Source organism: Saccopteryx leptura, chromosome 9, assembly GCF_036850995.1.
Source record: "Saccopteryx leptura isolate mSacLep1 chromosome 9, mSacLep1_pri_phased_curated, whole genome shotgun sequence".
NCBI lineage: Eukaryota > Metazoa > Chordata > Mammalia > Chiroptera > Emballonuridae > Saccopteryx > Saccopteryx leptura.
Window position 1 is genome coordinate 64,224,093 of NC_089511.1, and position 22,317 is coordinate 64,246,409.

Sequence of the window (22,317 nt, forward strand, 5' to 3'; positions counted from 1 at the left end):
ACCAGGGGCGATGCTCTGCCCACCAGGGGGCGATGCTCTGCCCCTCCGGGGCGTCGCTCTGCCGCTACCAGAGCCACTCTAGCGCCTGGGGCAGAGGCCAAGGAGCCATCCCCAGCGCCCGGGCCATTTTTGCTCCAATGGAGCCTTGGCTGCGGGAGGGGAAGAGAGAGACAGAGAGGAAGGAAGGGGGGGCGGGTGGAGAAGCAAATGGGCGCTTCTCCTATGTGCTCTGGCCGGGAATCGAACCCGGGTCCCTCGCACGCCAGGCTGACGCTCTACCGCTGAGCCAACCGGCCAGGGCCTATAGCAGTCTTTTTACTACAACAGTTTACTAAGCCAAGACTATTTTTATTCCTTTTTGTCATAAGGAGGCTGATTACCAGAAAGGGTAATTGGTCTATAGAAGTTGGATATGCAGGGCCTGACCTAAGCGGTAGATCCAGTTCAGTGGAGGTAATAGCTAGTTCTCAGTGTCCTGGGCTTCCTTTTTAAAGAGCTTTTGGGCCCTTGTAGAATGTGTTCTCTTGCACATTACATTTGCTAATTCTGGGAACTGAGAAGATTTGCCAATAAGTTTCTTGGAGATGGATGACTTTTTAAATGTCAAATGCAACACTGAGCTGTTAAGTTGTGCTGTTTAAAATGTCAGGAAAAAGCATTATTTTTGCAGACAGAGCTCCAGTGTGGTCTGATTTCAAGTTTCTGAAATGACTCCTGTCTTTTGAGAAGACATCCATCTTTTTTGAGAAGAATCCTTCTTTTTTTATTTTGAAATGTTGCTGTTGTTTTGTCCAGAGAAAAGAGGTCTACGAGGCAGTTCTGGCACAGGGAAATAGTCTAACCTTTATGGTGCTTTCACCCCCTCCTAGCCTAGTTTTCCCAGAAACTCCATGGCCAACTAGCCACTGTCCTGCCTCCTCCCACCTTCCTCTCCCCTCTTCCCCCAATAGCAGAACTCTAGAGTGAGGTTTCTTCCAGAATCCTTTTACTACTATGTTGTTTTAAACAGTTTCTTTGTAGAGCATAGCAGAGAAGAGTAGCATAGAAACTTTTTTCTTAAGAAAATACTTTATTTGAAGGATTTGGAGAGGAGCAGCCTTCTGGCAAGTACCAAATAGTGACCTGTCCCAGTGAAGAGGTAGAGCTTTGAGGCTCTTTTTTTTTTAAATTGAGTGACAGGCAAGGAGGCAGGAAGGCAGAGAGACAAGCTTGCACATGTGCGCTGACCAGGATCCACCTGGCAAGCCCCCTACAGAGGGGTGCTCTGCCCATCTGGGTCTAGCTGCTCCGTTGCTCGGCAACCAAGCTGTTTCAGTGCCTGAGGCAAGGCCATGAAGCCATCCTCAGTGCCCCGGGTCAAATTGCCTGAACCATTTAAGCCATGGCTGAGAGATGGGATGGGAGAGAGAGAGAGATAGAGAGGAAATAGAGAGATAGATAGAGACAGAGAGAGAGAGAGAGAGAGAGAGAGAGAGAGAGAGAAGGGGGGAGGAGAAGCAGATGGTTGCTTCTCCTGTGTGCCTTGATCGGGAATTGAACCTGGGACTTCCACACACTGGACCCATACTCTACCACTAAGCCAACCAGCCAGGGCTGGGCCTTGAGGCTTTTGGGTCTATTTTAAAAATGACACCTGTCATTTTTATTTAGGTATTGTTCCATAATTAGGAACCTGAATTAAATCACCAAAAAGTAACCCAAGTTTGATTGATATATGTGGAAGTGGGTGAGAAAGGTCTACGAACCCCTCTTGTTGAAGATGGAATAAGATCGGGAGCGTTAGAACTGCCCCTGTGGTCTGTAAGCCTCCAGCCTTACAGAGCACTATTTTAGACAGACGGCCCTTCCCCACTTGCTTCCTCTCTCATCATGACCCAGTTTGATCATCTCAAATTGTTAGGTTGGAGGAGATGACTCTCAATCCGTCTCTGTATCTGAAATTATATGGTAAGGTCCACCACATAATTTACAGGAAACACAATTAATTTGGGGTGGGGGAGGGGAAGGAGGGGTTATCTCTATCTTAAGAGTGTAGGAGACTGCCATCTTGTGTCTTACCAAGTCTCAGGAGTATGTTATTTTACATGTTTTATATTGTCACATTTATGAAGCACTTTGATTAGAGTGAGCAACACGACATAGAACTCAAAGCACTGCATTGCGTGTCAAAAGGCCCCATTTTCAGCCTGAACTTAGAGCCACATTAGCTAGGTGACATCGAACAAATCAACAGCTTTCTGATCCTTTTCTCTCTCTCATGAAATGAGGAAATAAAGGAGAATTTTAAAGAAAATTAAAAATATCTGCTTTTGGCCCTGGCTGGTTGGCTCAGTGGTAGAGCGTCGGCCTGGCGTGCAGGAGTCCAGGGCTCATTCCAGGCCAGGGCACACAGGAGAAGTGCCCATCTGCTTCTCCACCCCTCCCCCCTCCTTCCTCTCTGTCTCTCTCTTCCCCTCCCGCAGCCAAGGCTCCATTGGAGCAAAGTTGGCCTGGGCACTGAGGATGGCTCTGTGGCCTCTGCCTCAGGCGCTAGAATGGCTCTGGATGCAACAGAGCGATGCCCCAGAGGGGCAGAGCATCGCCCCCTGGTGTGCGTGCCGGGTGGATCCCAGTCGGGCGCATGCGGGAGTCTGTCTGACTGCCTCCCCATTTCCAACCTTAGAAGAATACAAAAAAAGAAAGAAAAAAAAAAAAATAAAAAAAAATCTGCTTTCTACTTGAAGAATGGAATCTATATTTATGAAATCAGATTTTTAAAAAATATTATTTTTTTATCTCCACAGTCTTGAAAATTTCTAAGAATATTTGCCCCTATGTAACAGAAGAAAACTGAGATACAGAGAGATATATAGCTCACCTAACACCAAACTCCAAGAGAGCTCCTTTTCTCTTGTGTGATACTTTGTTGATGAGTCACTGACCTACATACATCTCACAGGCAGTGCTGGCTCTTCCACGCTGGGAGCAGCACAGTAAAATCAGTGGGTTTGAACAGCTCGGTTCTCAGATTGCTCAGTTGGGAGCTGATATTTAGAATGATGGCTTAAAAACAATTCTGACCAAGCAAAGCATTAGTCAGCTTGGGAAAAACTTTATGGCTTGGGAGGAACATCTCAGGCAAGGAGGGGTAACAGTATATTCTATTCATTCCAGGAGGACCATTTGCACTGTCAGTCAGGGAATAATTTGTTTTGGACCCACTCAGAGAAAAGAAAAGCAGTGAGGGAAAGCCGACCAGACTGGGAGTTAGAAGACTTCACTTCTAGTCCAACTCTGCCAATAGTACAAGGCAAAGTACGTATCCTTTCTGACCTTAACTTCTTTATTTATGATATGGGAGGATAGGACTAGATGGTCTCCAAACTAGGAAGCTCAGACATTACCAGATTCTTTCTCAAAGTGCAAACTTTCTCCTGTGTCAGAGCAATGATTCAGAGGCTTCTCCTTAATTTTCAAAACAAGTCCTAAAGGATCAGAAGGATCTCTCTCTTCCTGTTACCACTCTCCCCTGGCTCTGTGTTCTTTTTAGCTTGTAAGTAACCTTATCGAGTCCTGATTTGTATTATTGAAGGTGATAAAAGTTTCCCTCTTTTTTGTGGTGGGTACTACTGTTCCAAGTCATTCATTTTAAGGTCTCTTATAGCACTATATACCTAGTGAGAGCTGCCTTGCCTTTAGTTTTTTGGGGTTTTTTTTTGTATTTTTCCGAAGTTGGAAATGGGGAGGCAGTCAGACAGACTCTCCCGCATGCGCCCAACTGGGATCCACCCAGCACGCCCACCAGGGGGCGATTCTCTGCCCATCTTGGGGTGTCGCTCTGCTGCAATCAGAGCCATTCTAGCACCTGAGGCAGAGGCCACAGAGCCATCCTCAGTGCCCGGGCAAACTTTGCTCCAATGGAGCCTTGGCTGCGGGAGGGGAAGAGAGAGACAGAGAGGAAAGAGAGAGAGAGGGGTGGAGAAGCAGATGGGTGCCTCTCCTGTGTGCCCTGGCCCGGAATCCAATCCGGGACTCCTGCACGCTGACACTCTACCACTGAGCCAACCGGCCAGGGCTTGCCTTGCCTCTTGTTCGGTAGAATTGCATATCCAGGAAATTGCTCAATATTTCAAGTATTACTCTTAAATTTGAATGCTAATTCTTTAATAATTTCTTGTGTAACTTTCATGGGATGTTACTGATATGTAAAAATAGAATCCTATCATTTAAATGTACAATTATTGGTTAACTATAACCTTTTTTTTTTTTTTTTTTTTCATTTTCCGAAGCTGGAAACGGGGAGGCAGTCAGACAGACTCCCTCATACGCCTGACCAGTATCCACCCGGCACGCCCACCAGGGGGCGATGCTCTGCCCCTCTGAGGCGTCGCTCTGTTGCATCCAGAGCCATTCTAGCGCCTGAGGTAGAGGCCACAGAGCCATCCTCAGCGCCTGGGCCATCTTTGCTCCAATGGGGCCTCGGCTGCGGGAGGGGAAGAGAGAGACAGAGAGGAAGGGGAGGGGGAGGGGTGGAGAAGCAGATGGGCGCTTCTCCTGTGTGCCCTAGCCGGGAATTGAACCCGGGACTCCTGCATGCCAGGCCGACGCTCTACCACTGAGTTAACCGGCCAGGGCCAACCTTTTTTTTCATTAAGGGAACAGCAACTTATATGTGTATACGATTACCTGTGCATATGAGTTAATATATGCATATACATTTTTCCTGTGCCATTATATATTTTATTGACTTAAAGAATTGAACAATTTATACATATATGCTGGCACTCTAGTTGCAACTATCTCCTAGTTCTTTCTATTGTTTGCTTCTTATGAAGCCATCATACAGAGCTTTAAAGCTGAGAAGGTCCTTTAGGGTCATCTGTGATCCAACTTCTTAATTTACAGCTGAGAAAACTAAGGCCCAGGGAGGTTAAGGTGTCACTACCAAAGGACTGTCACAGCCAAAGGAAAGCTAGAACTGATGGGTCCTGCTTTCCAGTCCGATGATTGTTTCCCTGCTACAGCACAGTAATATTTTTAGTCATATAACATAATACCCATATAGATTCATACAAATATAAACAGAAATATTTATGTTGTGCTTACACTGTGTTATAGATAGAGAAATTCGTGTATAAATTTCCCTCATAAATGTCTCAGAAATGTGCATCTTAATGAATATTATTCATTGGTTGAAGAAAATATTGCTAGGTAAGTAGAAGATATGTGTCCTGTTTCTTCATGGTGTGCCAAGGGAATAGCGTAGAAGTGCTGGTTAATAATTTATAGTATGCATTCATCTCGAGTCGTCTTTGACTAAAATATTAATTCTCCATTGATCATCATTTGCTTTTTGCCCAGGCAATACACAATGTGCAGATAGTATGATGAAAGGGTTTATTTCCTAGACTCATCAGGGTCCCCTGTGCTCTGCCAGTAATTTACTGACTTTATTTATTTGTGGTAATGAGCACACCCTGTAGAGGATGCCAGCTGCCAGGATTGTCTTGGGTGCTTTTTTTCTACATCAGGACAATGTCAAAAGCACAGCTGCTTTTCTGCTTTAGTATTTGCAGCATGTGCCTGCATTTTAAATACATTTTTAATGGAACAATGCAGGTGAATATAGAATATAGAAAGTCTCAGCCGAATTTCTATTAATAAAGTGAGTTTATTTAAATATTTATTAAGAAAGGTTTGGGAGGATTGTGTGCATATGTTCTGAAAAACAACAGATTCTAAAAGATAGGACAAAGACTTGGTTTAGTGATTTAGAACTTTATAATTGTATAATGTTTATAGTTTTTATATATAGATGCATTTAATATAAGCATACATTTTGTATGTGTATGTATAATTTTTCATAAATTATCATTCAAGAGCTAGAAGCAATTTAGTATGTAAGCCATCCTTTACTACATGTGTTAAAAGAGAGAAACTTTTTATATTTTGATTTGCAAAAAGGAAGTCAATCTGCAAAACTTCTTTGTTTTCTGTGAAATGCAATTTTGAATTTTTGTCTGAGAATGTCTGTTCTTTCAAATATGGGCATTTCAACTAAACTGTGAAGACTTGAGGGTAACCTAATTAAGGAGGAACTAGCCCTGTGGTTACTTCCTCATCTGGCCACTTGATCCTTCCCTTTTAGTCCTTGTTCCATGGTAGAGATTGAGTGCATTCCTATCGACCAAGGGGCCCGATGAGCTGGTCCTTTTACCCTTCTTTCTGATTTTCATCTCTGCCTTTCTCTCTTTTTTTTTTTTCCAATATAAACATTTTTACTTTTATCTTCTCTTACTAACTACCTCTTTAAATTTTCTGTTATTTTACATAAACTCAAGAATATCAAGAACTCTTTGACAAACCCAAGTTTGTGGGCTGAGCTGTGTGTGCATTACATAGTTGTAGTTTCTCATAGATGATGAGCCAGTGATATGACAATTGTGGGACACTTGGTTGCTGATAACACACTTTGAAGACAATTGATTCCTGTTATAATTGCTCCTACTCAGCTGGTGGCCTGGCTTTTCCAGAAGCTCCATGAGATAGATTTTTCTCTTTGGACAGGTGTTTATGCAATTTCTGCATATTGAGGGGGAAAATACTTAGTAATTGTGTTCTACTCTTGAATATTGTAACTGTACTACTTGGCAAGTCATCGCTTTCTTTTTCTTTTCTTTTCTTTTCACAGAGACGGAGAGAGAGTCAGAGAGAGGGATAGATAGGGACAGACAGGAATGGAGAGAGATGAGAAGCATCAATCATTAGTTTTTTGTTGTGACACTTTAGTTGTTTATTGATTGCTTTCTCATATGTGCCATGACCATGGGCCTTCAGCAGACCGAGTAACCCCTTGCTTAAGCCAGTGACCTTGGGTCCAAGCTGGTGAGCTTTGCTCAAACCAAATGAGCCCGCACTCAAGCTGGCGACCTCAGGGTCTCGAACCTGGGTCCTCTGCATCCCAGTCTGACGCTCTATCCACTGCGCCACATCCTGGTCAGGCGCAAGTCATCATTTTCATATATCAAATATATATATCTCAAGATCTAGCAAGGAAATCAGAAACCACTTTAAGTATTTACAAGAGAAGAAATTAAATACAGGAATTGTTTTCACAGGTGATAGAGAAGCTAGAAGCAAAACAGGGGTTTATCAACAGAAAGCAAAATGAAGGAGGCAGAGTTACAGGAAAGGCCCCAGGAACCAAGGTCAGCTACCAGTCACTGGAACTGTGACAGCCTTATCCAGCAGGAGCCAAAGCCAGAGAGGAGGCCCACCAGTCACCTGAGAAGTCATCCTAGGGAGAGGGAGCTGTGGCCTCAGGTTTCTTCCCCCACCCCCATCTCCTCTACCATCCTATGCCAGTGCCTCCCATTGTCCAATCACAGAGGACAGAAAGTGACACTGGAGCTAGGAGAAGCAACAGCAGAGATCAGCTCTGCCTTACCCACAATGCAGATCAGAGTAGGATGGAGAGGGTGGGCACAACAGGAAGGGAAAGGATGGATTATATAATGAATAGGTTGAGGACACTCACATAAAAGTCACCACTTAAACCTAACTGAGCTCTCTTGATCCCCAATACTGGCAAAATCTCATGTGGTTTAGGAATCACAGGAGGGGTCAGGAACCACAGACACTAAAGGTTGTCCAGAGCATGCCTGTGGCTCTTGAGTATCTGTCTAAGCTCTCTTCTCTTTGGGACTTTCTGGGTTTTTTCTTCCCACTCTCCCCTTACCACTACTTCCTTGCTTAAACTCTCCCTGTGGTCACTGGCCAGAATTATGTAGGTTTTCTGGGGGAAAACCTTTACTCTTCTTCAGCTGGCTCCCAGCCTTGGTTTAGGGTTACAATGATTAAGTCAAGAATGATGTCTGCAGAAGAGTTGCTCAAACCTAATAGGGGGATCAGGCCTTCACCCAACACCTGCACAGGTGATCTCTGAGTGCTGTGGAGGGTTCTTTACACCATGTAACATCTCATGTTGTCATATTGAATCATTTTCAATATCTTTGCAGTCCCAACAAAATGTAGATTTCTTGAGAATAAAGACTTCCCTGTAGAACCTTATATCCCAGAACACAGTGCCACTCAAATCCTAGTTACTGGTAAGCCAATGTTTTTTTGTTTGTTTGTTTTTGTTTGTTTTTTACAGAGACAGAGTCAGAGAGAGGGATAGATAGGGACAGACAGACAGGAACGAAGAGAGATGAGAAGCATCAATCATTAGTTTTTTGTTGCGACACATTAGTTGTTCATTGATTGCTTTCTCATATGTGCCTTGACTGTGGGGCTACAGCAGACTGAATAACCCCTTGCTTGAGCCAGCGACCTTGGGTCTAAGCTGGTGAGCTTTGCTCAAACCAGATGAGCCCGCGCTCAAGCTGGTGACCTTGGGGTCTCAAACCTGGGTCCTCTGCATCCCAGTCCGACTCTCTATCCACTACGCCACCGCCTGGTCAGGTGGTAAGCCAATGTGTTTGATTGAAAACAAAGATTTCTGGATGGGGAAAAATAAGCTCTAGTTTCTGAGGTTTTGGGTAAGTTATATTAAGTCTCTGAGACTCATTTTAATGTTTTTAAGGCAGAATTTTGAAGAAAGAACTGCTTTTACGATCTGTCTGTTCAATCATATTAGGAGTAACTGGAGGGAGGGACAGCATCCCGCACACTGTCTTAAGATGCTCAAAATATGATGCTCAAATAAGATGCTCAAAATATGTTTAAAAAAGAAAGGTCTGATTAAAACATTTTTAGTTTATTGATTTTTAAAATATTTATTTTATTGATTTTAGTGAGAGGAAGGGAGAGAGAGGGAAAGACAGGGTTGGGCAAATAAGTTTGTGATCTGTATTTTCTGGTTTTGCTCACTTTGTCAAAGATGGCCGCTGCTCACGTGGTGATGCTCTCACAAGACACAGCTAATTGCCTTTCATGCTTGGGAAGGGGCTTGGTTATGCTAATGTGTGCTGGGGGAGGACTTTTGCACCAAAAAGTTTTAAAAGGAGGAGCTAGGAGCCATTTTGGGGGAGAGACCACGTTGTTGCAGAGAGGAGGAGACCATGTTGTTCCAGGGGAGAGAGGCCACGTGGTTGGAGGAGAGGAGGCAGTCAAGATGTCCGGGGGCTGAAGGAGAAGCCAGTTTGTGCAGAGAGGTGAAGGGAGATGGGGAACCAGAGGGGATAAGACTAGTGGGGGCCTTTGATTCTAGGAAAACTTGGATGTGTCAGTAGCTTTATGAACGCTGAATGAGTGGCTTTTGGAGCCCAGTATGTTTGTGTTTACTCACTTGCCGAGTGTGAGCTAGGAATAAAGGTAATGGCCCACCAGTTCTTGGCTCTGTTGATTCATTATAATCTGTCCGGATTAAATGCAAACCTGCAAGGGCCAGGTGGCTGTGGTGATGGCTGTGGCTACTGGCTTTACAAACAGGAACATCAATCTGTTCCTGTATGTGCCCTGACCAGGGATTGAACCAGCAACACCTGCACTTCGGGATGATGCTCTAAACCAGTCGAGGTATCAGGCCAGGGCCTGACTGAAAAATTGAAAGCAAGATTAGCCAAACTGCAATGTGGACAAGCTTTTAAAATATTTACATTCTTTTAAAAATTTCTATTAAAAAATAAATATATATTTAGGGGAAATTTCAAAATGAATATGAAATGATAAAATATCCCCTAATTTTTGTGAGCAGTATATATATATAGTAGTAATGAGGTCAGGAATCACTTATCAGGAATTACAAACTGAAATGCCTATTAGGAATCAAGCAAGTAATGAAAAATGAACCTGGTTAAAACAAAAGAGAATAGTGGGGACTATGGAAAACTGGAGATTATTGGAGAAAGCTTTGAATGTTCTCTCCACAGTTATTAGCTAATATTCTGTCCTAGCCAATTGTCATATGGAAGAATGATAACTATATTGTCAAAACATCTAGATATGTGTGTGAAATCCCTATATATTTGTGGCTAGATTCGCTACATAAGGTATTCTACTAAATACAGTGCATACATCAAAAAATAATCCATTATAGACTTCCAGGTGTTAACAATATTTATAATTCTTAATAAAGTACTTATTTAACATGCTTTGAGAATTAGCTCATGATTTTGGAGCCCTAATTTTCTCCATCTTCCTTTCCAATTTTAACTGGAATACTTTATCAGTACAACTTTCTGTTGTACTCAGTTTAGTTGCAGAGGTAACCACAAGGCAGAAAAGAGTGCTTTTAGCTCATTGTTGAACTTTGAATTTCTGTTGACAAAAGTACTGAGTAGCTGCTTTTTCAGATTATCTTCTACAATAAACATTTTAAAAAACCCACATGAATGATAACAGATCTTCAATCAATGAATAGATTATCAAGAAATGTGCTTACTATATAAAGGCTGTAAAGATTATAGATATGCTTATGTTTAGAGGTGATCAGCTCAGATCAGTACAACACACTGTTGACAAGGTCAGGCTTGTGAGTTCTTGCGGCCAAACAACCAGTTAGTTTCATACACAGAAATCTTCTGTGTTCCAGAACAGAGTAATGGCTCAAGCAGAGCCACTTGAGTTTCATAAGACCCATTTCAATTTGCAGTTGATTTGATGTTATTTGATGTGGAAGGGAGCTAATAAAGGTACAAAATGAGTCATTTTCCAGCATGATATAACTAGAATTGGTTCTTGGCCCAGAAAGACATGAGTCAGTTTAGTCCTGACTCAGTTCCCAGTCTGATGCACTGTGACTCACTTCCCTATGTGATGTCATGTTTGTTCCTTGTTCGGTTTGACCTCCTTGCTGTTTTATTGTATTAAGGTTGATTTTTTAAAGAATAAAATGAGAATATTGTAGAAAAATATGAAATACTCCAACAAATACATAACCAGACTAATAAAAAAAGCCTTGATTTTCTCACAATGAGCCTGAAGGAGTAATTAAGCTTTAAAGGCTTGTATTGTTCCCATTTATGAGGATTGTTAGTTTCCAAATAGCCTAGCTATTAGCCAACATTTGATTGAAAACATTTTGCATGTAAAAAAAGAAAAATTGGTATAACAACAATTCACTTATTTGGTAGATATATTTATAAAAGTCAGCTGCATTTGAAAAAACCTAACAATAGATGGTCAGATTAAAGAGGATGCATGGATTGATCTTTATAAAAAGATACATTAATTTATGTACATAAAATAAACCAAAAAATGAAACATTTACTATGAAAACAATGAGTATTTTTAGGATATGTAGAATTTTTAGAAATATTATAAAATTGTTTTTAAAATCTTATGTCAAGTCCTGACCTGTGGTAGCACAATGGATAAAGCATTGACCTGGAATATTGAGGTTGCCGGTTCAAAACCCCGGGCTTGCCTAGTCAAGGCACATATGGGAGTTGATGCTTCCTGCTCCTCCCCCTTTCTCTCTCTCTATTTCCTATCTCTAAAATGAATAAATAAAATCTAAAAAAATCCAAAACAAAACAAAAAGTTGATAAAATCTTATGTCTATTGTAAATGAAGTTCAGTGTTTATGGCTATGTTGAATATTAAGTTTGGAAGCTTGGAGAGAAACAACTGAAGTATCTCAGACACTCTATGTTGAAAAGGATTAACTTTGGTGTTTTCCCCAAATCAGACCAAACCCTCTTACCCTCAGTAGATAATTATCCTGAGAAAGTCATCTTGGACGAATCATCTCTGTCAGAGGGACTAGCTGCATAATTCCTGCTAAGAGAACTCTTCTGAGGTTGGGGCTGCCTCAGAGACCACTTTGTTTGTTCTTCAACTTCTTTACTCATAGCCCATCATAACAATGTTTTTATCTATCTTGCAGATGAATGCCTTTCAAAGTTTTATGTTCGTACGACTCACTAGGGGATCTTGTTAAAACTCAGATTCTGATCCCATAGAACTGGGGTACTACTTAAGAGTTTACATTTATAGTAAGCTCTTTGGTGATGCCAATAATGCCAATCCATACACCACCTTTTCAGTAGCAAGACTGTAGGAAAGGTGCTTGGCTGCTTAACTATTATCCATTTCCTCCTCCCCCTTTTCTAATAGCACAGAGGGCTTTTTTTTTTTTTTCATTTTTTTTTTTTTTTTTTCATTTTTCCGAAGCTGGAAATGGGAAGGCAGTCATACAGACTCCCACATGCGCCCGACCGGGATCCACCCGACATGCCCACCAGGGGGCGATGTTCTGCCCCTCTGGGGTGTCACTCTGTTGCATCCAGAGCCATTCTAGCGCCTGAGGCAGAGGCCACAGAGCAACCCCCAGCGCCCGGGCCATCTTTGCTCCAATGGAGCCTCGGCTGCAGGAGGGGAAGAGAGAGACAGAGAGGAAGGAGAGGGGGAGGGTGGAGAAGCAGATGGGTGCTTCTCCTGTGTGCCCTGGCCGGAAATCGAACCTGGGACTCCTGCACGCCAGGCCGACGCTCTACCGCTGAGCCAACCGGCCAGGGCAGCACAGAGGTTTTTATATAAATATTCACTCCTATCCATACACAGATTATGTGCTTTGGGGGAAACTGAACATACTCCCAGCTCTAGTGACGGGGTACCAACTGGCTTAAACCAATCAGTCTTTTTTTTTTTTAAGATTTTAATTATTCATTTTAGAGAGGAGAGAGAGAGAGAGAGAGATGAGGAGCAAGAAGCATCAACTCCCATATGTGCCTTGACCAGGCAAGCCAGGGTTTTGAACCAGTAACCTCAGTGTTCCAGGTTGACACTTTATCCATTGTGCCACCACAGGTCAGGCAAACCAATCAGTCTTTCAATGCTATTTCAACTGAATCTTAAACAGTAGCTGACAGGTAGCAGGTACTCAACAAATATTTGTTGAGTGAATATTGAATTGATGTGAGCATAGATAGATATGTGACATAAGCTTATCTAATTAAGATGAATTTCAGGACACTGGCTTGAACTGTTGATCTGGAAGCTTGTTCTGCCATTGGATGTGAATATTTAAGGCTTGACTAGCAGTATTCCTACAGCTATTAAGGGAGTCTGCCTTAAAATAAAGCTGATACTAGGGAAGGCAGACCAAAGAGATAGAAAAAAATGCACTATTGATAACTTTATCAAAACAAAAAAAATTTTTAATTGATTTTAGAGAGGAAGGGAGAGAGAGAGAGAGAGAGATCGATTGATTTGTTGGTCCTCTTATTCACGCATTTATTGGTTGATTCCTTTATGTTCCTTGACCGGGGATTGAACCCACAAACTTGGGACACTGAGATGATGCTCCAACCAACAGAAATATTGGCTAGGGCAAATCCCCTTCAATTTTAAAGCCAGTTTTAGTTGGATTTTCTCTTACAACATAAATAATCATAATTGACAATGGCAAAATGTTTATTCTATTCTACGGACAGCCTATTTTGGTGCAATGTAGGTGCCTTCATGGGTCACTGTGGTCAGAAAACTCCAGGGTGAGAAGGGCATTTTACAACATCCTGTGGTATGGATTTAGAAACAGGCTTTATTCAAGAAATTTACAAAGAAAGTGTCAGCAGGAAGAGCAGAAATCTGCGATCTCAACTTCTCATTGATCCAAGGAAAGGCATCTATTGGGATATGGATATATGTTCCAGGAGAAGCGCCCTGACTCCTCATTGCTTTCCATATGGGAATGAGAGAACAACTTATCAGTGGGGATACAAACAGATACTGGGGCACCAGGGAGCCTAAGTTAGGTGTTAGATGTTCTCAAGAGGTAGTTATCCAGGAAAGCCAGTTTTGCAGTTCCCGGAGATTTGAGGCCTGCAGGGATATCAGTAGCTTGTTTGGCTTGTGGGTGGAGTAGGGGGTGGGAAGCCACCAGTCCTGTAGGAAGTTGTTTAGGAAGCCCATTCTGCTGGGAGAATAGGGAGGCTCCTGCTCCGATTGGCCTGTCCAGGTCACCTAAAGTGACCTCGAGTCACTTCTAGACAATTTTGCTTGTTAAGCACATTAACTTAAACCCTTGACCTAGCCAGTCCTTTAAAATCCTTCCCATGCTTTCTCACTGCCTTCAGGATAAAGTCCAAGGAGTCTGTTTTCCAAGACCGGCACCATCTGTTCTAACCTTACTCTTGAGTCTTATGTCACCCCCTACATGTTAGCACAAACTCCAGCACAAACTACCCGACAACGTGCTATGCTTCAAGCATTTCATATATCATCACTTCTCAGGGACTGGAAGACTCCCGTACCATGCCTCTTCCTGGAATGCATCTTGCTGAACTCTGCTCACTAAATTTCCTCATGATCAAAGCCAGCTCTTCCTTTAAATTTCAGCTCAACTATGACTCTCTCTGGGAAACATTCCCAGATCTTTAATCCCCATACCTAGCACAATTAATCATTGCTTCTTTGGAGTTCTCCTAGCACTGGGTTCACACTGCTAGTTACACTTATCACCTTGTTAAGCAACATATCCATGGCCTCCCCCGGATTACCAGTTCCCCTGAGCATAGAGATCTTGTGTTATTTGTCTTCAGAGTTTAAGCCCTACTGGGCTGCTCTCCACGGGACTGATCCCGCTGGCCCCACTGTGGGATCCTGCCCTTTATTCTCCTCAGGGAGCATGCTAGAAAGCCAAAATTCACTGAGAAGTTGTACAGGCCTTTCCCTGGTGATGAAAGAATCTAAAGATGGAGGAAGTGCAGGCCATCCGAACGCTGGACTTTGTACCCAAGCTGGAGAGGACCTAACAAGTTTGGGAGAGAGCATTAGAAAGATGAGAAGCTTCATTTTTCAAACAAATTTCCAAAATGTCCATGGGATCACAGAAGGTGATCTAGTATATAAAACAAGCAGTCTAATATTTTTAAAATAAGTATTTTCCCCTTTTTTGACCTTTTCTTAATATGATTGTACTGCTATTAACTTTATTACGAAAGCCTAATATCCAAGATACTAGGAAACACTCCCAGAAACAGCTGTGAATGTGGTCGTTTATCAATTTGCCCCCAACATTAGGGCACAGAGGGCAGGATTTCTATTTCAGCAGCCGTGGCCTTGTTCTCATTAGAGTACTAATGACAGGCACTTATATTAGACCACACAGAGTTAAGGGAAATAGTTGGTTCCTTCATTTTCATTAGGTCAATGAACTTCAGAGAAAAGTTGCAACTATACACCTTATCCTCTATGGATTTTTAGAACAACAGTGTAATGTCCAGAATGATAAGAACCGGCAGGTCTCATGGTTTTTCTGCATATTTATTTAGTCACCTCAGGACACACCTAAAAGCAGGCTGATGCCAAAGTACACGGGCCATTGGGTGTGAGCCTGCCGGAAGCAGAGACGAGGAGGCCCTAATGGAGCAGTTGGCACGAAGACAGTCTGCAGGCCCAGTCTGGCCTGCAGAGCAGCTGCACATGTTCCTGGGACCAGAGCCAGCTGGTGGCTCATGGCAACGGTTTCTGGGTCCTGGCTGCATCCCAAGACCAGCCCAAGAGCCTTAGCCCTGACCTGGCAGTGGCTTTGTTCTGGCTCTAAGCTGAAGTTTGACTCCCTGAGCCAGAAGGTGAAGACAGGCCCTGACCCAGGCCCTCGTCTGGGCCTGACAGGCAGCCTGCTGTAGGTGGGGCTAGGGGCCGGTGGGCAGGGCCGGTCCTCCAGGGTTAACCAGGGTCACCCTCAGGACTTGTGTCGAGCTTCTGCCCTCTCTGGGGCTCCAGGGGAGCACTTCAGTGTTGTTACAGTGCACTGGGATCTGAACTGGTGTAGAGATCACAAGGGATGGAGCAGAAGTTTTGGGGAGACCCCCCTCCCCCCCAACCTGACCAATTTAGGAATACTCAGAGGCAGCTCAAGGATGGGATTTCAAAACTAGCCTTGGTATTGCAAGAGTGTCACCGAAAACCAGTGTCTACTGAACAGGATATCAAGAAACCCACAAAATTCTCAACATAAAAGGGATTTTATTTAATCTCTGTTAGAACCTTTCACAGACATTCTGAGTTAAAAAAAAAATCAATGCTTTCAGTCTCCTTCAAGTGTGGCTAAAACATCTTTAGAATATTTTAGTATCTATTGATCGGAATGGGCAATCTAGGTAAAAGCAGAGTGCTTGCTGTGCAGATAAAGCTTCCGGACGAGTCCCCGGTCGGGCTTCCTCCCTGAGCAGATTGCCACCCCAAGCCCCTTCCAGGTGGAACTCTAAAATCTGCTGTAAAATATAGTCTTTATGTGCATGCCTCCCTCCACAATGTTTCAGTCTAATTCTCCCAGATTAAGAGAAACACAATAAAGGGAATTTTTTTTTTTCAGTGCTTCCCTTTTCACAAACTCTTTTTTTGGAAACCACAGCCTCGGATCCCAGCAGAGGTTTCTGGGGGCTTTAAGAACATCAATCAGTTTCGCAGCTGGAGGCTGAGGCTTTCCTCGGGGAAGACTTTTTACATAAAACAGATTGTACTTTGTCCTTGCCAGGGCAGACAAAGGTTTCAATTAAATATGCAGCAAGCTGCAGTTGGCTGCTTGCCACAGCCTGTGGGGTGGGGGTAGGGAGTTGGGAAAGGAAGACAGTGTCCCTACTCTCCTTCCTTTCTCTGTAGTTTTCTCTGTAGTTGTCTCTGCTTCCTGTTTCTGTTTTTCCAGTAGAAAGAGCCTGGAGTCACTTAGCCTCCTGGGACCTCAGTTTCCTCTCCTATGCAATGAAGAGTTTCAGATGATCTGTGAAGGTCTCTCCCCATATAATTTAACTTTCTAAATTATTTCCAAATTCAGCTACACGGAGTTTTGATAAATGCCCTAAGCATCATCTATATGAATAATGGATGCTCACTGTTCCCAGGGTGACCGGGCTCCTTTTCCCACAGACCCCAGGGTCCAGAGAGGCCTGGGGAGTGGCAAGTGACCACATCTCTCAGTCTTAGGGACTAATAGTGGTAGAAATTGTCATGAGTTGAAGAGAATGAGTCCTCAAAAGAGGGGCAGGCTCTGCCCAACTCAGCCCAAGTGTTCTCCCTTGGGAATATGGTTCAATGAGATGCCAGTTCTTTTTTTAATATGAAAGTTCTAAACTTTTAAATATTGGCAGCTTGTTAAAAAAACAACAATGATCTTGTGGCTCCCACATAATAGACAAGTAGGTCTGAGAATTGAATTCACCTGGAAGAGGGTCAGCTTGCCAGGTTCATGGACCTTAAGAAGTTTTGCCCTCTATCCCACAGAGCTGTTAAAGGTGTGTTGTAACCTATGGCAAAGTACTTTAGACCTGAACAGTAGAACCTTAATAGGTTGTTCAATCAGATTTTTCAATATTTAGAAATATTCCACTAGAAGTTAAGTTTCAAGAAAATAACTATAGGTTCTCGATCAACTGTTAGATTGGGAGTTAATAGTTTATTCTTCTATTGGTTCAAAATAATTTCTAATATCAATTTTTTTTTTTTTTTTACAGAGACAGAGAGTCAGGGAGAGGGATAGTTAGGGACAGACAGATGGAAACAAAGAGAGATGAAAAGCATCAATCATTAGTTTTTCGTTACGACACCTTAGTTGTTCATTGATTGTTTTCTCATATGTGCCTTGACCGCGGGCCTTCAGCAGATCAAGTAACCCCTTGCTTAAGCCATTGACCTTGGGTCCAAGCTGGTGAGCTTTGCTCAAACCAGATGAGCCCATGCTCAAGCTGGTGACCTCAGTGTCTCGAACCTGGGTCCTCTGCATCCCAGTCCGATGCTCTATATCCACTGTGCCACCGCCTGGTCAGGCTCTAATATTAATCTTGATGTTAAATTTGATTTCATGCTATAAGCCTTTTGGGAAAAGCAAGCTATAATGTACTATGTATTTAAACTTCAAAATTCCATTTTGCATTCTGTAATAATGGTGACTTTTATGTTATTATTAGCATATAAATGGAAAATATTTTAGTACATAATTAAATATTAAAGATTTACATAATATGTTGATATGCATTTTAGCTAATATTTCTGCTAGATACATGTGCATTCTACAACACTATATTACAATATTAAGTCCACAAAAGACAAGCAACTGGAGAGAAGTTTTGTTCTCTTTATATAAAAATATTAGGCATAGTATTTTTATCTTGAGAGAAAAAATAAAGTGGAAGTGAAATTTAATCCTTGAAAACATTCACTTTAGAGGCTAGGTTACTTCTTTTGCTATTTTAGCTGTATAAGAAATGCTAATTTCAATATAAGGAATGAATATGACATATTATAATTGTTCTAAATTTATTCAAATGATGTACAAGTAACAAAGAGGCACAGATAACATATTGGGAAGATTAAATGATTTCTATCTTAAAATGCCTTAATTTTACAAGTAAAATAATTGAAGTGTTACCTAAATATAAAAGCATTTCCTTTTACATGGATAGATAATAATTCTCTATTTTCAGATTTCTTTCCTTGATCTTATTAAATTAAAAAAAGTACTTTATTTTTCTCTTTTCCTCTAGAGTTTGTTTCATTTTCTTCTCCTGTATTTAAGCTTTTTATCTAATGTATATAGTAAGTTTATTGGATTTGATTAATTTATAGTTTCTGACTTATAATTTAAAAATATACAGTGGTACCTTGAGATACAAATTTAATTCGTTCTATAACTGGGCTCGTAAGTTAGTCAACTCGTATATCAAACTGCCGATACTGGACCAATGCGCCAACTTGCCAACTAGTGGCAGCTTCCCAAATCAAAACTTGTATCTCGGAATTTTGCTCGGTTCTCCAACAAAAATACGAACCGAGTCGCAGCTCGCATCTTAAAAAATTCGTATGTTGGTCTGTTTGTATCTCAAGGTACCACTGTATTTTACGTTGTTAAGCTTTCACTTATAAAACATATTGAAGAATACAGGTAAATAGTTTCCCTATATGCAGGGCACTGTGTGAACTTTTTACCAAATGAGATGGAACAGGCACAATCAAAATGGACCTGGCCAGGGTCAGGACGAACATCAGCTGTAAACCACTGTTCCAGGCTTACTGGTTCTTCTTAGCAACAAGTTGCTACTGTGCCATTATTATCACTAGAATAATTACAGAACATTTGGTTATTACTTGGGATAACCACCCACTAACTTCCACAATAGACCAACTCTGAAATCAAAAGGGCTTTACATAACAAAAATTTATTTCTTGCTCACACAAAATGATGTAGTCAGTCAACAAGGATTCTCTTCCACTCAGAGACCCCGGGTTTTTACATCTTGTGACATTGCCATAGTAACCCATGTCTTCCAAAGTCATTGCACAAGGGATGGAAGAGTTGGAGGAGTCCCCCTGGATCCACTGATCAGTGACATTTCTGCTCACCTTTCACGGGCCAGAACTAGACACACGTCACCAGCCTAACTGTACAAAAGAGTAGCAAATGAAGGGGAGCACATCAGTTGGTGACTCTGCAGCCCAGTACCAACAGTGATTTCTATCTCACATCACACGTTTATTTAACCGATGGTGCTGCTGACTCATGGCCTGATTCTATGACCTTCGCTTCTCTAATCAGCTCTATCATACTCTCTCCAATCTATTTCTGGATCAGATGTACAGGAAGAACAATCTGATTAGCTTGTTTATCATCTCTGTCTGTTTGAGCAGAGGCTTCGCTGAAAGTCATCTGAACCACACTGGCCAGTCTAGACCGACTGCTTGATTATGTGACCACACCTGCTTTAGCCATCTGTGGGAAGGTGTTTTGGAAAAAACTACATTGGAATTTGAAGATAAAATAAAAAATTACAAGGTATGGCAAAAGTAGGTTTACAGTTATATGTGAAACAGTTTATTCATGTATTGTTATTTATAAATTATTGTATTATTTTTCATATGAACAACTATAAACCTACTTTTTCCCCACCCTGTAAATTTAGCAGAATTATTTTGAACAGTGAAAACTTAAAAACATATCTAATGATGTCTTCATTGTTCTTAAATTGTTACAATATCATAATAATTACAAAAACAAAATTTGTCAAGGTTTTGTAAAAGAACTACAGCTTTATTTTTTCAAGCTATCCAAGTAATATTAAGTAAGAGTAGTTGTCATGTCATCTTACAAATTAAGGTGCACAAAAATGTAATTATCTTCATTTTTTTTCAGTAGCTGAATTTAATTTCTATTATGTCTCCATTCCATTGAGTAGAAAAAACCTAATTTTGTTAAATTTCAGGCCCCTAAATATGTGTCCAAGTTTGCATCTAAGATTCAAGGGGTTTTGTAGTATCACAGCAGTCAAAGGAGTATAATCCTACCCTCTGTGTACATCACCCCTGCCTTTCATGAGTTACTGATTGTGGTAGAGATCATCACTTGTCTACAGGTAACTGATTTTTCTTTTTTGAGTCGAAAAACCACCTTATTTTTATCTGGGCACAAGACTGCCCACCAAATGACTAGATTTCCTAGGCTTTCCTGAAGCTAGGTATAGACATGTGCCTAAGTGCTGGCCAATGTGTGGCAAATGCGTATAAATATGTCAACTTCTGGGTCATGCCCTTAAGGGATGTCTTCTGGCCGTAAGCTATCTACATTCCTTTTTCTCTTTATTCTAGGCTAAATGAAGATATGGTAATGTTTCTGTGAAGGCATGAATGCAATATTCTGGGGAGCAGCGGAGCAATAAGACAGAAGAAACCTGGGCTCCTGGATAACCTTGTGGAGAAGAGCAACTCTAGCTCCCAGGATGATTTCTATAACGCTAAACTTCTATGTGATAGAACTGAGTGTACTTTATTTTTCCTTAAGTCAGAAGCGGGGAGGCAGAAAGACAGAGTCCCACATGCGCCCCAACTAGGATCCACCTGGCATGCCCCCTATGGGGCGATGCTTTGACCATTTGGAGCTGTTGCTCTGTTGCTTAGTAACTGAACTACTTTAGAACCTAAGGCAGGCCATGGGGCCATCCTCAGTGCCTGGGGCCAACTTGCTCTAACCAAGCTGTGGCTGCAGGAGGGGAAGAGATAGAGTGGGAGAGAAGAGAGGGAGGGGTGGAGAAGCAGATGGATGCTTCTCTTGTGTGCCCTGACTGGGAATCGAACCCAGGACTTCTACACGCCAGGCTGATACTCTACCACTGAGCCAACTGGCCAAAGCCTTGAGTGTTCTATCTTAAGATTGTTATTTTGGTCTCTGAAAGCAGCTGAACCAGTATCTTAAAGGGTACCGCTACTTTCTGAGGTAACTTCTGCTGTGTCCTTCTTCATTTCTGATTTCCAAGAGTCTTTCTGTCTGTATCTCTCCTTCCTTGCTCATGTTTCTCTGTGTGCTGTAATATTCTAATGTTTACTCCCCAAATGCATTGTAAGAAGCTCTGCTTCTGTTTGTCTTGCATTCCTAGCATCATTCTGCTGCCATCACGCCACTTTGAAATTTGGGGAACTCTGTGGGACTTTTATCGAAGCATCTGCTTAGACATACCATGCAGATTTTCTATCTACTTCTGTACAGCTGAACACAAGAATCTAGAGAGTTCTACAGCTGTTAGATGCCACCCAGACAAAAGGTAGGATATTATGCTCTAGAATCCCCAAACATATCTGGGCATTCTGTTTTTCCTCCCTCTGACCAGAGGGCTCAGATTAAGATCAGACTCAAGGTCCTTTCTCAAGAGCCCAGATCTCCTTAATCTTCCTTATCAGACAAATCCTGTTGAGTCTTGAGAGCAGAGGAAGCTCTGTTCTGACACATCAGGTTTTCCTTCTAAGCCTTTTGACTTAATACCTGGGCCTACACTTTAAAAACAATTGTTTTCTGGATTCTATGATGTCATTGCTTCTCTGAGGCAGTGAAAGCAGACCACCTCATAAGAGGGAGGGTAGCGATAACTAGAATAATGTAGGTAGTTGGAAGTGTCTCTTTATATTTCAATATTTCATTTGTCATTTAACTAGCAGCCAGTATTGCCAAATACTTGCCTTCTAGGAGTTTCTTCAGTCAATAAATAAGAATTACTGTCGTAGTGCAGTGGAAAGTTCATTGGATTGAGATTTAGGTTTGTGTTCTCGTTTTAGTTTTTGCGTCTTTTTTGGAAGCAGAGCTTCTATGTCAATAGTAAAGTACAATTCCAAGTGTTTGTCTTTTTTACCTGTGGACTTTGATTCTGTTGACTTTGTAACATTGGGAAGCTGACCTAGATTTCATGCTTCAATTTTCAGTCTGTATTTCCATAGCATTTTGTACTTCAGATACAGAGAATTTATTGTGGAATAATAATAATAGTTAATATTTAAATAGCATTTCTAAAGTGCCAAGTATAATTCCTAGTGCTTTACATATACTAATTCATTCGTGACTCATTTATTAGGTAGATACGGATATGTAATCCAAAGTAAAGCTAAGATTTAAATCTACACAATCTGGCCTGAAGG